At 37.8% G+C, this 17,033-nt stretch overlaps 1 protein-coding gene across 5 annotated transcripts in view; it reads right to left on the bottom strand.

Moving 5' to 3' along the window:
* Asns (asparagine synthetase (glutamine-hydrolyzing)) overlaps positions 1-17,033 on the bottom strand; it is a 157,514-nt gene that overhangs the window by 82,530 nt on the left and 57,951 nt on the right. The window contains exon 1 of one of the 5 annotated variants that reach the window (XM_058572167.1): positions 11,558-11,575. The exons of the other annotated variants lie outside the window; for them this stretch is intronic. The gene's annotated coding sequence lies outside the window, so the exon portion shown is untranslated. Of the gene's footprint in view, positions 1-11,557; positions 11,576-17,033 lie in introns of those variants that run through there. 5 annotated transcript variants of the gene reach the window in all.

Raw genomic sequence — 17,033 nt, 5'->3', positions numbered from 1 at the left:
TTCTGCCTTGCCAAATTTGCCAAATTTATCAGCCTTGCCAAATTTGCCAAATTTATCAGCTCTAGTAGTCTTTTGGTGGAGTTTTTGGATCTTCTAAAAAATAGGATCATAGCATCTGCAAACAGTTGTGATTTGACATCTAATTTTTCTATTTTTAATCCCTTTTATTTCCTTCTCTTGCTTAATTTCTTAATATTAAATAGAAATGGTCAGAGTGGACATCTTTGTCTTGTTCCAGATTTTAAAGGAAATGCTTTCAATTTTTCCCCCATTTACTATGAAGTTGGCTTTGGGTTTTTCATATATAACCTTTATAATGTTGAGGTAGGTTCTTTCTATTCCTAGTTTCCTCAGTGTTTTTTATCATGAATGAGTGCTGATTTTGTCAAAGGCCTTCTCTGTATCTATTGAGATGACTAAGTAATTTTTAAAATTGTATTTATGTGGTGAATTACACTGATTTGAATATGTTGAACCATTCTTACATATCTGGAATAAAGCTAACTTCGTTGTGATGTACAATCTTCTTAATATGTTGTTGAGCACAATTTGCTAATATTTTATTAAGAATTTTTGCATCAAGCCAGGTGTGGCACAAACCTGTAATCCCAGTGGCTTGGGAGGCTGGAGCAGGAGGATTGCAAGTTCAAAGCCAGCTTCAGCAACTTAGCAAGGCCCTAAGCAATTCAGAGAGACCCAACGAGATATTTTTTAAAAAGGTCTGGGGATGTGTTTCAGTGGCTAAGTACCCCTGAGTTCAATTCCTAGTACCCGCCCCCCGCCCCCCAAAAAATAATTTTTGCATCAGGGATATTGGTCTATAGTTTTCTTTCCTGTATGTATCTTTCCTGTATGTGTCCTGCTTTTGGTATGAGTGTGATACTGGCTTCATAGAAGGAGTTTGGAAGTGTTCCTTCTCTTTCTATTTCATGGAATAACTTAAGGAGTTCCTTTTTAAAAATCTGTAGAATTCAGCTGAGAATCCATATGGTCCTAAGCTTATTATTATTACTGCTTCTATCTCATTACAAGTTATTGGACTGTTTAGGTTTTCTATGTCTTCTTCTTCTTCTTTTTAATATGTTTATTTTGTTTATTTAGTTTTTTTAATGTGGTGTTGGGGATCAAACCTAGTGTTTCACACATGCTAGGCAAGAGGTCTACCACTGAGCCACAACCCCAGCCCTTCTATGTATTCTTGATTGATTTTTGGCAGATCATGTGTATCTAAAAATATATCCATTTCTTCTAGGTTTTCCATTTAATTGGAATATACATTTTCAAAATAGTCCCAAATGATCCTCTAGATTTCTGAGATATCTGTGGTGATCTCTTCTTTTTCATCTCTAATTTTATTAATTTGGGCCCTCCCCCCCACCTCTGTTTGACTAAGGTTTTATCAATCTTATTTAACTTTTCAAAGAACCAATTCTTTGTTTCATTGATCCTTTTGTTTTTGTTTTTTTTCCCAAGTTCATTGATTTCAGCTCTGATCTTGAAATTTGTTTGTTCTTCTTTTTCAAAGGCCTTGAGATACATCATTAGGTTGTTTATATGGCATCTATTTTATTTTCTTATGTAGGCACTCATAGCTAAAAACTTTCCTCTTAGAACTGCCTTCATAATGTCCCGGAGGTTCTCGAATACCATATCACTATTCTCACTTGGTTCTAAGGAATTTTAAATTTCTCCCCAATTTCTTTTAACACCCATTCATCATTCAGAAGTGTATTATTCAATCTCAATGTGTTTATATAGTTTTTGCAGGGTTTTGTCTTGTTGATTTCTAATTTTATACCATTATGATCTGATAAGATGCAAGGAAATATATATATATATATATATATATATATATATATATATATATATTTTTTTTTTTTTTTTTTTTTTTTTTTTTGCCAAGAGTTGCTTTGTGGCATAAAATATGGTCTATTTTGTAGAAGGTTCCATCATACACTGAGAATAAAGTGTCTACAGGTGTTGTTGGAGGAAATATTCTATAGATGTTTCAGGTTCAAAGAGTCTTTACTGAGTTTATGTCTGGATGGCCTATTTCATGGTGAGAAAGGTGTGTTGAAATCACCCAGTATTATTGTTCTAGGGTCTATCACAGGCTTCATTTTTAGTAGTGTCTCTTGTATGTAATTAATTGTACCCACATTTAGGGAATAATTACTTATTATTGCTACAACTTCTTGTTGTATTGCTCTCTTTATCAATTTGAAGTGACCTTCTCTGTCTCTTTTGATTAATTTTGATTTGAAGTCTGCTTTGTCAGATATGAGAGTATCTACTCCTACTTGTTTCTGAGCTCCATTCATATGGTATATCAATTTCCATCCTTTCATTTTCAGTCTGTGGCTACCTTTGACTGTGAATTTCTTGCAAACAACATCGAGTTGGGTTTTGTTTTTTAATCTATTTTGTCAGCCTATGTCTTTTAATTGAGTTGAGAACATTTACATTCAATGTTATTACAGAAAGATGTTTATTAATTACTACCATTTTGATTAATTAATAATATTAAATTTGGCGTTGTTTCTCATTTGCCTAGCCACTTTTCAAGTGAGATTTGTTGTTTTATGAACTCTGGGGTTTGTTTTTTATTTCTTCTGTTCAGAGTAGTTTTTTAAGTAAGTTGTATAGTCCTGGCTTAGAGTCATGGATTCTTTTAGTTTCTGCTTATCTTGGAAGGTTTTCATTTTATCTTTGATTTTGAGGGATAACTTTGCTGGATACAGCAATCCTGGTTGACAGTTCTTTTCTTTTTTTTTTTTATGGTGCCAGGGATTGAATTCAGGACCTCTTATATCCTAGGCAAGTCCTCCACCACTGAGCTATATCTCTAGCCCAACAATTATTTTCTTTTAGGACTTGAAACACATCATTCCATTCCCTCCTGGCTTTTAGAGTTTGTACTGAGAAATCAGAAGTGATTCTGGATTGGCTTTCTTCTAAATACAACCTGATGTTTTACTCTTGAGGCTTTTAAAAATTCTATTCTTATTCTGGATGTTAGGCATTTTCATTATAATGTGTTGTGGAGAGGTTCTTTTTCTATTTTCTCTATTTGTGATTCTGAATGCCTCCTCTATCTGGATGTTCATCTCATTTTCAAAGTTTGGAAAATTTTCTGTTATTATTTTCCTGAAGAGGTTATTCAGCTGGGTGTGGTGGAGCATACCTGTAATCCCAAAGACTTGGGAGGCTGAAGTAGGAGAAACACAAGTTCAAGACCAATCTCAGCAACTTAGCAAGGACCCAAGCAACTTGTTGAGACTCTGTCTCAAAATAAAACAATAAATAAATAAAAAGGACTGGGTTTGTGGACCAGTGGTTAATTGTCCCTGGACCAAAGACGGGGGGGGGGGGGCACATACATATGGGATAGGGGTTGTTAACCCCTTCCTCTTTTTATGTTGCTCTTTCAGCAGCCAGTTGAAGTGGCCTAAGACTGAAACTGTTTGCAATAGCTCTCACCTTCCCTTCTCACCAGTATAAGATAGGATGGCATAGAAAATACAGTCAATTGGAGTTTATTCTGCACAGACCAGGTCCATGCACTCCCAGAGTGGGGCTGTGGCAGAGTCCTATGGGAGGAGTTCCAGGTACTGGGGCTTAGGTCTAATCAGGTCTTCAGGGCTTTATTGGGTAGTATGTGCTCTGGAGAGATTAGATCAACACACCCCCTAGGGCCCAGCAGTTGCTGATCTTTGTTAGGAGTCTGGATTTCAGGAGCCTCCCAAGAATTCTATTCACAGAACAGGGGAGCCTATCCTCCACACACTCTGTTGCCCACTATAACCTTCTCAGGATTAGTGCCTCTGTGTATTCTCACTGACCTGTTCAGATTCCTGATCTGCTTCAGCAGGTCACATGAGCCAGTCAACTCAAAGGAAAAGTGAGTTGCACTCCCTTTTCCTCTTCTGACTTGAATCCCCCTGGGTACCATCTTCTCTGTGCCTGATTCACTCACATTCTGTTGGGTACACCCTAGGCTGAAAGGTAAGGTGCTTACCAGGACAGTATGTCAAAGGTCAAAGTTTGCTACAACTTCCCAGATCCTGTAACAGCAGCTGCAGCATGGCCACCTTAAGATGGCTACTGACTCAGTTCTCCATGGCCAGTTGGGAAACATGGAGTACTTTTCAAACACCAGTTCATGGAGCAGCCTTTAGATCAGCTGAGTGCAGGCTGCTTTTCTGATGTTTTCCAGGTTTTCCCCCACCAAATCTGTTGTGTTACTCTCTTTGTTATTCCTCCCCTCTGTGGTGAACCATCACTGTTGCCAATTGCCTGCTGCAACTAGCTCAGCTCCAATGTACTCTTTCTTCTTCCTTCAATGCACCCAAATTTTGCACACTGAATTTTAGTGAAATCTTTCACCCACTTCACTAAGAAGCAGTACTCCCGCTGCTTGAATCCCAAGCCACTGAGCAACTAGGAACGCAGCCTTCCTCTAATCCTCCATCATGTATCTTTGTGAAGGGGCACCTTTAAAAAGTATTCACAAATGTGCTTTATAGGCTTAAAGCAGTCCTGCATGACTTCAAAATTACCTAGAAGTATCAGATGTCCTCAGAGTTGAAATGAAAAGCCCTTCATTCCTTTTATAATGTCAAAAACACAGTAAGAGGGGCTGGGGTTGTGGCTCAGTGGTACAGTGCTTGCCTAGCCTGTGTGAGGCCCTGGGTTCAATCCTCAGCACCACATAAACATAAATAAAATAAAGGTATTGTGTCTAACTACAACTGAAAAAGCAAAAACAAACGCCAAAAGAACTTTTGTGACCACATGAAAAGGCCATAGGAGAATGGTGTCTGAGAAAGATGCAAATAATGGATCAGAATGAAGCACAGGTCTAATTTCAGACTTAGGTTTGTTTTAGTGAATGCAACAAAACCCCATTTGTGTAAATAAAAAAATAAAGGATTTATTGATAAAATGAAAAGAAACTTCACAGAATCAAAAGCACAATGAGCTAAAACCTAGTGTATTAGGAGTTTATCCTCTCTTTCTGGCTCTTCTCAGTTCACTTCTGTATATCTGCTCTACTCTTTAGCTTATTTCAGGAAACATATTTCTCTTCTGTTTATTACATAGCTTTTAGCAAAAGATGGCTCCTCAGTCTCAAGTCTAAGGAACCAACTTTTCACACATTCACTGTTCTCTGACCACCATGTCTATAGATTTGGATCAAATTCCCAAGGGACAAAATGGAAAATTTCTACTTATTGCATACTCAAAATTAGCACATCATGTACAACCACAAGAATGGGAAGGTATATTCCATGTATGTAAAATATGTCAAAATGCATTCTACTGTTATATGTAACTAAAAAGAAGAAATAAAAAAAAAAAACTAGCACATATGTGCTTTGTGAAGAGAACATTTCTACAAACCTTGATGAGGAGAGTGGATAGATATCTACATTGGGCTGTACAGATCAGCCTGTAGCTATTCCCCAATCATTGAGCCACAAAGCAAGGAAGAATCAAGACAGGACACAAGCAACTTATAAAAACTGTCCCAAAAGTGATGAATTTATTGATGATCAATAGTGAAATAAGCATGCTTTAATCTTCCCTGCGCTATATAAACTATTGGACTGACAGACTCAGATATATAATTTATCAAAGAGGAACTAACCATGCTTTTTAGATAGAATGCCTAGGAAATTAATGGATCTGCAGCTTAGGGAAACAGGTTATTCCCCTCTCATTCAACAAAATGCATCCCTTGAATAAATATGTTGTTTTGGGTGTCTGGGTTGAAACTTGTTACCCCCAAAGAGTACAAAACATTAAGCCATAAGGATTGATCTCTCTCTAGAGGGAGAAACAATGTATGTTTTCCCCTACTTACTGTCTTGACTGAAAGAGGACATTTGTTTGCCCCAGTACATGGGCCACTGCTCCCTGTACCCACAGAGTTGAGAAACACTGGCATTCTCTGGCTATCCTCTCCCGGTTGCAAGCCATTTACCCAAACAGTGGCTATTTTCAGAGACACTTGTCAGGTAGGGATCTTAGCTTCTAAATGCCAGCTCTGGGGTCAGACTCATACCTAAGATATGCAGAGGGAACCCAGGGGAAAGTAGGTTTCCTTCCTTGGCTATTCCACTTTAAACAGCTCACAAGGAACCTCCCCTTCCCGATTCAAGTGCTGAGCAATAGAGCTGACCCAGTGTCTGTTTCTAAGGCTCAAGAAATAAGGGCAAAGAATAGCCCTGGGTGCTGGCATCTTCAATCTTAATTCCTGTGGTGCTGTTTGTCCTGGTCTGTCTAGACCAAAAGGGTCAGCTCATTCTTGATGGCAGAAGCAAAGTTTCCATTTCTGAGAGAAAAGGAGGGTATATTATACTGACCAAAATAGCAAGAGTATCATTAAAAATTACTCTGTGTTGTTTAAGTAAGCTGCATATTGTACATTTGTCCCCCGACCCTTTTTTAATTTTAATTTTATTTTTTTTTACATTTGAATTAAATGGGATATAATTTCTCATTTTTTCTGATTGTACAGGTTGCAGAATCACATTGGTCATGCAGTCACCTATATACATACAGCCATAATAAAGTCTATTTTATTCTGCTGCCCTTTCTACCCCACTTCCCCTCCTCCCTCCCCTCCCATCACATCTCTCTACCCAATCTAATGTTGTGACACTCTTCTTCTTCTTCTCCTTCTCCTTCTTCTTTTCTCCTCACAACATCATATGTGTATTCTGTATAACAATGAGGGTCTCCTTCCATCTTCCGTGCAATTCCCCTTCTCCCTCCTTTTCCCTCCCATCTCTCTCCCCTATTTAGTGGTAATCTTCTTCTCATGCTCTTCCTCCCTATCCCATTTTGAGTCACCCCCCTTATATCAGAGAAGACATTCAGCATTTGTTTTTTAGGGATTGGCTAACTTCACTTAGCATAATCTGCTCTAATGCCATCCATTTCGCTGCAAATGCCATGATCTTGTTATTTTTTTAGTGCTGAGTAATATTCCATTGTGTATAAATGCTACATTTTTTTATCCATTCATCTATTGAAGGGCTTTTTAATTAAACTGGTTATTGTGGTTCTCTCCAGACACTTGCCTTAATCCTTCACTTGGAGAGCCCTGGTCCCAGGCCTGTCTCAGGACACAGCTAAAAAGGGTGGTCTTTAATTGTCCACAACTCACACCACTTCTAATGTGGGATTCCAATGTCCATCACATTCCACCATCATTTCTAACCCCATGCCCCCTCCTTACATCCCTGCAAGGTATTAATACCAATGAATGCTGAAGTATGACACCAGAGAATCATGCCTAGGAAAGTGTAGAGTGGAAAGTAAAAGGCTTTATTCAAGGATAGTAGAGAAGACTACCCCACCACCACCACCAAGAAAGGGATCAGAAAGGTGGAATCCAAAGGTGGAATCCGTGGGATGGGGAGGTCTTATGCCTTTTATATCTAAGGTCTTCTTTTGTCCTCCTACATTTCTGTCCTTTATCTTGCTTATTTCCCTCTATCCTGCACATGATTGTGGATGCAGGTGGGAAGACCAAAGATTGGAAAACAGGAGGACAATGGGGCGATGGGGCGATGGGGCGATGGAGTGATCCAGGCAAGAAGAGCCTACGGTGATTTGATTAGCACCTCTCCATTTGTTGGGGGCTGCTTCATTCATAGTTCTTCAGAATGGACCTGGGCCTTGGGGACATTGACATTTCAATCTCCCAGGTGTAGTTCTGATTTCCCAGGCTCAGACCGGACTCCATTTTTTTTATTAGACTTGATATCAGATTCGATTTACCTAGCTACACTACCTCCCTATCTTTAAATCTGACTTCAATATTGTACTATAATTTAAGAAGACATCTGGCTTTTCTCCATGAACACAATTGTTTTTTTGTTTTGTTTTTCTTTTGTCACATGTTTTATTCTGTGCTGGGATTCCTTGACTTCCTAAATGAATTTTAATTTGTATACATTAAGGTTCACCCTTTGTGCTGTAATGTTCATAGGTTATAGCAACATAGAGTGCCATCTATACATTATTACAGAATCACAAGGAGTGATTCATTACTCTAACAGTGCTATGGGCTTCTCTCCTAATCAACCATTTATTCTCAAACTCCTGGGAAGAATTGATCTATTTATTGCCCCTATACTTTTGTCTATTCCAGAATTTCAAATATATGAATCCTATATTATATAGTCTTATCATATTGACTTCTTTAAAATATTAAGACAGCTCTGTTTTCACATGACTTGGAGTTTATTTCTCTTTATCAATTGAGTGGTATTCCATTTTATGAATATACTATAATTTATCCATTTGCCAATTGAAGGGTGGTCAGTTGGTTAATTCCAGTCTTGGGTAATTTTTTGATTTATATATGACAGCAGAAATGCATTACAATTCTTTTTTTTTTTTTTGAGAAGAGAGAGCGGGGTAGAGAGAGAGAGAGCTTTTAATATTTATTTTTCAGTTTTCTGTGGACACAACATCTTTATTTTATTTTTTGTGGTGCTGAGGATCGAACCCAGCGCCCTGCGCATGCCAGGTGAGTGCGTTACCGCTCGAGCCACATCCTCAGCCCCCATTACAATTTTTATTACACATATAGAGCACACTTTTTCATATCTCTGGTTATATATAAAGTATATTCACACCAATCCATGTCTCTATACATGTATTTTGGATAATAATGTCCATCACATTCTACCATCATTTCTAACCCCACGCCCCCTCCTTTCCCTTCCCACCCTATCTAGAGTTGGTCTATTCCTCCCACACTCCCCCTCCCTACCCCAATATGAATCAGCCTCCTTATATCAGAGAAAACATTCAGCATTTGGTTTTTTGGGATTGGCTAACTTCACTTAGCATTTCTTCTCCAACTCCATCCATTTACCTGCAAATGCCATGATTTTATTCTCTTTTATTGCTGAATAATATTTCATTGTGTATATATGCCACAGTTTTTTAATCCATCCATTTATTGAAGGGCATTTAGGTTGGTTTCACAGTTTAGCTATTGTGAATTGTGCTGCTATAAACATTGATGTGGCTGTGTCCCTGTGGTATGTTGCTTTAAAGTCCTTTGGGTATAAACTGAGGAGAGGGATAGCTGGATCAATGGTGGTTCCATGCCCAGCTTTCCGAGGAATCTCCATACTGCTTTCCATAGTGGCTGCATCAATGTGCAGCCCAACCAGCAGTGTATGAGTGTATCTCTTCCCCCATATCCTCATCAAAACTTATTGTTGTTTGTGTTCATAATAGCTACTATTCTGACTAAAGTGAGATGGAATCTTTGAAATATTATCAAAATGATCATAGTACCAAAAGCGCTATACAGATTTAATGCAATTCCTATCAAAATCCCAATGATATTCCTCATAGAAATAGAAAAAACAATCATGAAATTCATCCATCTGGAAAAATAAGAGACCTAGAAGAGCTAAGGCAATCCTTAGCAGGAAGAGTGAAGGAGGTGGCATCACTATACCAGACCTTAAACTATATTACAGAGCAATAATAACAAAAACACCATGGTATTGGCACCAAAACAGACTGGTAGACCAATGGTACAGAATAGAGGACACAGAAACTAACCCACAAAATTACAATTATCTTATATTAGACAAAGTTACCAAAAACATGCATTGGAGAAAAGATAGCCTCTTCTGAGAAAACTGGAAATCCATATGCAACAAAATGAGATTAAACCCGTATCTCTCACCATGCACAAAACTAAAAATGGATCAAGAACCCAGGAATAAAACTAGAGATCCTGCGTCTAATAGAAGAAAGTGTAGGCCCTAATCTCCATCATGGGATTAGGCCCCAACTTCCTTAATAAGATTCCTTTGGTGCAAGAATTAAAATCAAGAATCAATAAATGGGATGGACTCAAACTAAAAAATTTCTTCTCAGCAAAAGAAACAATCTGGGGCTGGGGATGTGGCTCAAGCGGTAGCATGCTCGCCTGGTATGTGTGTGGCCCAGGTTCGATCCTCAGCACCACATGTTGTGTCCGCTGAAAACTAAAAAATAAACATTAAAAAAAAAACTCTCTCTCTCTCTCTCAAAAAAAAAAAATAAATGATGCATTGCTAAATTATTTTTAAAAAAAGAAAAGAAAAGAAAATCTGTGAGGTGAATACAGAACCTACATCTTGGGAGCAAATTTTTACCCCTCATACATCAGATAGAGCACTAATCTCTAGGGTATATAAATAACTCAAAAAGCTAAACACCAAAAAATAAATGGGTCAAGGACTTGAACAGACACTTCTCAGAAGATGATATACAATTAATAAGTATATGAAAAAATGTCCATGGACACAATTGTATAGGCATTGTGATCACCTTGCTGGTAGAAGAGAAAGTCCATGTGACAATCTATTATTAGCTGGAGCTACAACTTGAACAGAGTCAGAGACTGGCAAAAAGAAGTAATAGCCAACGGGTAGGCAATGAAGAATGAATTATCCTCTATTGACAGGATTATGTGGCAGAAACGCACACAGCAGGGTTTGGGTGGATTAAAGGGAGGACTGGAGATAAACAGCAGGCTCTTCCACATCTTCAACAACAGGCCTCAACCTGCCTTACTGTGGAGATTGTGAGGCATGGGCTTCCTAGGAACATAGGCCTCTGTGCTCAGCAGGTTCCAGGCAGGCATTTACACGCCTGCTTTTTCCTTGCTTGCTAATGTGCATGCCATCCAGCTATAATTCCTTTCAGTCCTCTTCACTGCAGTCATCTACTGTGTTAGGGTCACTCTCTAGCATTCAGTAAAATCCTTTCCGCTCTGAGTCCTGAGAGATTTCACCCACTATGCATATAACCAGGCAGCAGTGTTACTTCATAAGTCTTGCCTCTCCTTTGCTGCATTGTCCTCAGACTTGCAGTCCATGGAGCTTCTACTAGATCCTAGAAATTTCACTCAAGCAAACATAGAAGGCAAAAATTCCAGCTCACTGGAATCATCATCTATTTGATCTTATGGCTTACTTTTAAGAATTCTGTGAGTCATATATTTGACGGAAGCTTGTCGGGGTGGGCAGGATGTGAATGTTGAATTAACATAAGTTTTATTTTTGTTTTCTGGACTCTTCATCCTTAAGACTTGCAGATAAAACATTGAGATCAAGTTCTCCTTTTTGACCAATAGATGGCAGTATTGCTTTGAGACAAACAATAGCAATGCCCACAAGGGCCTTTTGTTGTTATTGCTCCTGCTGCTGTTACTGATACTAGGGATTGAATCCAGGGACCATTTATAACTAAGCTACATCCCCAGCCTTTTTTTATTTTTTGAGACAGAGTCTAATGCTGTCCAGTCTGACCTTGAACTTAACAATCCTGTCTCAGCCTCCAGAGTTGCTGATATGTTGCTAGTATTACAGGTACGTGTCAACATGCCCCACACAAGTGTCATTTTTAAGAATTCTAGATATATGTCTTTATTTCATTCCTAAATTCTAGGCTTCAACATGCCCAATTACAAACGACAATGGAATAAATAGCACAAGATGGTACTTGAATAAAATTAATGAGGGCTCACCAGTATCACTCCTTCATTCAGAATCTTCTTCCTTTTGGAAAGAATTTGCACCAGCCTCTGGGGGTATTGAAATGCCACCTGCTTCCAGGGAATTGTTCCTCCCACCAAGGAACTATTAATGAATGCTTCCTGGGCCTCTCCTTTGGGACCTAGACTCCTGGGTGGCTTTCTTCAGCCCTTGGCCCATGTTTTGGTCACAAGTCACTTTGGTCACACGTCAACCTAAGCAGGATGGGAGGAGAGGCCATGAGAACAAAGGAATTCTAAAATGTATAAAGGGACTGGATACTCCTATTTCTTTGGATACCAGCCATGGCCCACTTCTTCCCCCAAGGAAAAGTATGTTTCCATTGTTTAAATAAAACTTGATTTCTATGCTTGCCTCAGTGTTTCTTAGGTGTTCAATCTTCACATCTAGGGAAACAGAACTCGGCCTTCTATAATTTTCATCACCATTAGCATCAGTCCTGCCCCTCAAAATAATGTCATAATTTTCATTATACTATTTAAAATGTCAATGACACTATCTATATTGCATGTTAACAAGTATATGATTGCTCTTTAAAACTTAAGAAAATACAGATAAATAAATATCACTCAAAATCCCATCTCTAACTATAATCCCTGTTAACATCATAGTACACATTATTTAAGATATTTTCCCACATAAAGTCATTACATACAAACACATTCAACTTTGATCGAATTTGTGGGAGATGTTTTTCTTTAGTTTTAGTGCCACAACTGAAATTAGGAAAAAGACACAATTCCTTGCACGAGTTCAAAAAAGTCTGTGGGTTTGTGGGGTGTTTTTCTTTTTCTATTTTTTTTCTGTTGTTGTCTCTGTATTTCACTAATGGCTTAAAACAGGACATGACCTTCCATGTATTTTGTACCCTTATTACATCCTCAGGTTTTCAAGCTGTCAATGATAAATCAATCCAATCCATCCCAGTCTCCCCCAACATTTTCCATGTGGAATCCTTAGTCCTGCTGCAATGTGGGCTGGTTTTAGGCTGATTTCTAAAGCTTTAGGCTGCTGCCTCACACTTGGGGGCTTTATGGTCCCTGCTATACTGGGTTCCAGTGACTATTTTCACCTCAGCGCCAACATACACAATTCTCATTCTTAGATTACTCTCTTTAATTGCTAAAACCCTCCTTCAAGAAACTTTTTAAGAAAGGGATATTAGAGATAAAATTTCTAATCCTTAAGTATTTGAAATGCATTTCCCCATCTATTGAAAGATTGGCTAAGCATAGCAGTCTGGATTTAAAATTATTTTCTTCAGAATTTTGAAAGTCTTGCTTCATATTTTTCTTAGTAGCTCATGATACAGATAAGAAGCTTGATGATAGTAGACTTTTATTTCCCTCCCTCCCTCCCTCCCTCCCTCTCATCAGGTTTTAAGGTATATGAGCTGTTTCTGTGGTTACTGCTGGGTAAAAAGGAATGTGTTTCTTACTGTGGGAGGAAAAATAATGCTCCCCTTCAGAGATGTCCATGACTTAATCCTCAGGATTGATGAATTTTTTTATTTTATAGAACAAAAGGGATTTGACAGAGATGATTAGGGTTGGGTTGATGACCTTGAGATAAGGAGATTATCTCAGATTATCTGGGTGCACACACATAATTAATTACATGAGCCCTTGAAAGAGGAGGACCTTTGCTGACTGGGTCAGAAATGAAACAGGAGATTGAAACATGTATGGAACTCGAGCCACCACTGCTGGCCTTGAAGACAGAGGAGGGGACCATGAACCCCAGAATGCAGGTGGACTTCTAAATCAGTAGCCATTAAACAGGAAATAGATTCTACAGCCTAGAAATCCTAGATCCTACAAACAAATCATAGAGCATGCACAGACCTGATAGTATTTTGATTTTAATCTGGTAAGGCCAGTAGCAGACTTCTAACCTATAGAACTTAATAAATTTATTGTGTGTCTTTTAATATTATTAACAGCATTAAAAGCTGCTGAATTTGTGATCATTTGATACAACATCAATAGACATTAATATATTTATATTTTGATAAATGCTGCCAAAATTTCATCCTCCAAAATTGAATTCATTAATACTTAATACCAACAGCTGATGAGGAAAAACTCTCAAAACCTCTTGAAATCCTGAAAAATATTTCATCTTTGTTTTCACTGATAGTCATCTGGTTTTTTAAAAAAATAAGTTGAGCATCTTTTAAAATATTTGCTAAACATTTTTTGTATTTATACTATCTTTTTAACTAGATTGCTAAAATTTCATATTGTTATGACTATATATGTAACATGTATCCTGATAGGTATTTATTAGACATTTTTTAATTTAATGATTTATATCTCCTTTCTGCTCAAGAAATTATGTTGCATATTAAACCACATGGCAGAATCTGCCGTTGGCCTAACTGAATAGCAATAATCCCTGCCTTAGTAAGACAATCTGACCTTTTATCTGGTCATATTGCTGTGTAGATAAAGGATACTTCCCTCAGTGAATGAGGTGTAAGCTTGGAAAGCTGCTTAAAACTAGTTGCCAAGCTTTAGAGGCCTTTCTTTCCCCCCACTTCTCTTTCTGACTTGATTTTTTTTTTCTGGCTTGAATCTAGATACTATGACTCCAGTTCCAATAGCCATCTTGGACCACCAGGTGGCTATGTAAGTAGAAATCTTTTTGTTAAATGGCAGAAATGGAAAGTCATCTCATACCTTGAAATTCCTTTTAATTTTATCAAATGAGAAACTTTTATCTTGTCTACCTTAGACAATAGATGTCTTTCATCTATTATCCTCCCCGCCATGTTATATTTCTAGGTGAAGTTGTTGATTTCATCTTTGAAACCTTATCTTTTATTTATGTAATTATTATTTTATTTTCTAAGAGTATTTCTTTTTATAGCATAATGTTTCTTGGTTATGTACGTGATAATTAACTTCCCAAATCTTAGAAGTCACCAATTGGAAAATCTCTCCTATTTTGAAGTATAATTCTTCTGTTATACTGTTTTTTTTTTTTTATGTGAAAAGAGTATTCCTTCTCATATTGAAGATTTTCATCTGATAATTTGTGATCCTTGGTTGTTGCTCACATTAAGAATGAGACAATATGGTTTATACCCAAAGGACTTAACATCATCATACTATAGTGACTCAGCCACATCAATGTTTATAGCAGCTCAGTTCACAATAGCTAGACTGTGAAACCAACCCAGGTGTCCCTCAATAGATGAATGGATAAAGAAAATGTGGTATATATACTCAACGGAATATTACTCAGCTTTAAAGAAGAGTAAAAGTATGACATTTGCCAGTAAATGGTTGGAGTTGGAGAATATCATGCTAAGCAAAATAAGCCAGTCCCACAAAACCAAAGGCCAAATGTTTTCTCTAATAATGGATACTAATTCACAATAAGGGGGGCGGGCACTAGGGAAGAATATCATTCATTACCTTATATTAGGTAGAAGGAAGTGATGGGAGGGAAAGGGAGGGGATGTGAGGATAGGAAAGATAGTAGAATGAAACAGACATTATTACTGTATGTATATATGAGACTGAATGACCAATATGATTCTGCAACATGTACACTTAGAAAAATGAGAAATTATATTTCATCTATGTATAATATATCAAAGTGCATAAATGCATTCTACTGTCATGCATAACTAATTAAAACAAATAAAAAATTAAAAAAAAAAAAGAACGAGGCAATAATGCCAGGCATGGTGGCGCATACCTGTAATACCAGCGGCTTGGGAGGCTGAGGCAGGAGGATCACCTGTTCAAGCCAGCCTCTGCAAAATGGAGGTGCTAAGCAACTCATGAGACCCCATCTTTAAATAAAATACAAAATAGGGTCGGGAATGTGGCTCAGTGGCCAAGTACCCCTGAGTTCAATTCCAAGTACCCACCACCCGCCAAAAAAGAATGAGACAATAATGAACAGATTACCATCATGTGTTTCTTGATGAGATATACACTAAGAAAAACACCATCTCCTGTCTATTTATGGAACAGAGAGAGAGAAATGTTATGTTAAAATGATAATATTTCAGGAACTTGAGTTTACTGTACATAGAAATATTTGTACATTTCTTACAACCTTTCTGTAAATCTAAAATTATGCTAAAATTAAAAAAGGTTTACAAAGACTTTCTGGGAGATGAGAGGAGGGCTTGTTAGTGACAGGCTTCAGTAGAATGTGCGCAGGCATGAGCCGGCTTGAACTCTGGGAACCCTCAACTGACAGAATTAAGAGGTATTTATTTACACTGGAAGTATTTTCCCTTGTCATCTGCCCTATATTTTTCTAGGCAGTTTTTAAAAATTATTTAAACCCTCCAATTTGGGGCCTGGAGTAAATGACTATTAGGGTTTGGATCTGGAACATCCCCCAAAGCCCCGTGTATTGAAGGCCTGGCTTCCAGCCTGTGGTGCTACTGGGAGGAGGTGGAACCTTCAGGAGGCAGAGCCTAGCGGAAGGAAGTGAAGTCCTTCCAGACACACCCTTGAAAGGGATTCTGGGACCCTGACCCTTCTCTTTCTCTGTAGTCTGGATGCCTCTTCTATCAAGTAGGCCCTCTACCATGTACTATGCTACCACAGGCCCAAAGCAATAAGGCCAAGCAGCCCTGGTCTGAAACCCTTGAAACTGTGAGACAGGATAAACCTTTTCTCCTTTGGCTTATCTCAATAATTTTTCAGTGATGGAAAGATGACTAAACACAATGACTGTCTACAAGTCCTTTCAGTCCAATTTCTGAGGTCCATCTCCCACTGTACAAGCTATGTCAAGTCTAGAGCCTCTCTAGGGACCTTCTTAGTCAGCTCCATGGCATCCACTTAGCTATGGCTTTCTCTGACTTGCTCCATCATTGTCAAGCTTCCAAAAAATAATTAAAATTTCTTGCCTACAAATTATCCCTTTCATTCTTCTTTATTATTTTAAATTTTATTCTTTTTTTTTAATGATGTGCATTTCCACTCTCTTTTTTTTTTTTTTTGAGAGAGAGAACTTTTTAATATTTATTTTTAGTTATTGGCAGACACAACATCTTTGTTTGTATGTGGTGCTGAGGATCGAACCCAGGCCGCACGCATGCCAGGCCAGCGCGCTACCGCTTGAGCCACATCCGCAGCCCCTAAATTTTACTCTTTATATATTTTTTCCTGTGCATGTGCTTCATTAGCCATCTTGAACCAAAAATATTTATACAATTTAAAGTTCATTTTAATTTATAATTTATTACTGGAGGAAAACAAACATTTTTTAACAGATTTTTTTAAGCGTATGTGACAATTTCGATATCTTCAGCTTTTTTCAACATTCCATATTGTCAAAAGCTTTCTCGGGTCACTTGGATTTTCACCCCTTGGTACTTCTTATCATACTACTCACAGGGCCACTTAGTAAAATGATATAATTATTTTCATGTGTTGTTTTCTATAACTTAACCATATAGATTTGGGTTTGTCA

The sequence above is a fragment of the Marmota monax genome, unplaced genomic scaffold, assembly GCF_021218885.2.
Source record: "Marmota monax isolate L192 unplaced genomic scaffold, Marmota_monax_Labrador192_F-V1.1 WCK01_AAM20220418_F8-fsc00144, whole genome shotgun sequence".
Classification (NCBI taxonomy): domain Eukaryota; kingdom Metazoa; phylum Chordata; class Mammalia; order Rodentia; family Sciuridae; genus Marmota; species Marmota monax.
The sequence above is the reverse complement of the archived record's forward strand: the minus strand, read 5'-3'. Positions and strand labels throughout refer to the sequence as shown.